Here is a 1,865-nt window from a genome sequence, read left to right on the forward strand (position 1 = left end):
AGAGAGAGACACACACACAGAATCTGAAGCAGCCTCCAGGCTCTGAGCTGTCAGCACAGAGCCTGATGCAGGGCTCAAACTCATGAACTGTGTGATCATGACTTGAGCCGAAGTCAGATGCTTAACCGACTGAGCCACCCAGGTACCCCGCTACTGTAATTAATTTTAAACACTATAGAATATTTACCTGTCTACAAATACCACAATCATTGGTACAGGTATCTATTCTACTGCTAATAGATACTTGGATTGTTTACAGTTCGGACCTATTATGAATAATGCTGTTGTGAACACCTTTGTGCATGAAGCATGGTGCATATGTGTACATATTTCTGTTGAGTAGCTGGCCTATGTGGCATAGCATATATAGGTTTCCCCTGCTATCTGAAAGTAAAGCTTTGCTATAAAACCTTTTGTTAGCTGAAATGGAGTACAACAAAGAAGTAATTACCAATAATTATATTGAAACTTTTTTTAGCATTCTCAGACTCAAAAAAAAAAAGGCTTTTAAGCTTTTCTGATACCTTAGGACACATCTTGCTAACAAATGCGTAAAATAAATGAAGATAAGGCACAGAGGCAGATGCAGTTCAAAGCTATGGCAGCTTGGTGCTGAGATGCTGAGAGCAGTTGCCAGGGAAGGAGATTGGCAATGCCACTCTCGATTCTGGAAGGCTGTGCTGCCTCTATAGGGGCTCGCTGTAAGACAAACATGGGGCACTATTTTCAATTTGCGCTTTTTTTCATAAAACTGGAAAATCCTCTTTGGATTGCTTTCATTTAGCAAAAACAGGTACTAATGTAGGGCTTTTGTGAAAGCAAAGTGGCATGACATGAGCTTTCAAAAAGCAGGGAACCCCTGTATTCAATTTCCACGGATAATGTTTAAACATTTTTCCAAAGTGTTTCCAAACATTTCCAAAGCGTTTTCCAAACATTTTCCAATTTGTGTTCCCACCAGTGATGTGTGAGAGTTACCATTGCTCTAGGTTTTATCAACACTTGGTGTTGTTAGTCTTTTTAATTTTAGTAAACCTGGTGTGTGTGAGGGGGTATGTCATTAAAGCTGGGATTGGCATTATTTGATTTTTGATGACATTGAATATTCAGACACCATCTTTGGTGAAGTGTCTGATTCTCTTGCCTATTTTTCTACTTAGCTTGTCCATCTTTTTTTCTTATTATTAGTGCAATACATATTCTGAACACAAAATATTCCAACCAGTTATCCTTTCAGTTAGAACTCCGCCTCCCATTTAAGAATTTTTCTTTACATTAAAGTCATGAAGATAACCCAACTATATGTTATATCAAATTTTTGTTGTTTAGTGTTTACTTGTAGATACAAATTTCACTAGATTTGATTTTAGTTTGTGATATGGTGTGAGGCATGTGTCAATTCTCTCTAAATTAGTGAATTGAATGTCAATAAAATAGGTCAATAAACTGTATAAGCTGATTCTAAAATCCCTTAAAAATATAGGCAATAGGTAATGGCTGGGAAATTCTGAAAAAGTTAAACAATTCCATGGTATTGGTCCATTAGTTGTGTTGGCTGTGCTGAACAATTCCTGGGGATGAGAAGGAAGGTAACATCACTAACCCTCTAGTTTATATAAAAAATGATTCTGAAAATGAGCCGTGTACAACTCACAGGATTGTATAGAATAACTTTGACCCTACCATTAAACTTATTAAAAAGCTGTATTGATTAAACTAGCATGCTAATGGCTTCTCAATAGGTAGATTGATTAGTGGAAGGAATGAAAGCCCCCAGAATAAACGAAACTCATATAGAAATCTAGTATATGAAAAGGTGGCATTTAAAATCAGCTGTAAAAAGGTCAATTATTGTTAAAAGGTGT

The sequence above is a fragment of the Lynx canadensis genome, chromosome C2 (assembly GCF_007474595.2).
Source record: "Lynx canadensis isolate LIC74 chromosome C2, mLynCan4.pri.v2, whole genome shotgun sequence".
NCBI lineage: Eukaryota > Metazoa > Chordata > Mammalia > Carnivora > Felidae > Lynx > Lynx canadensis.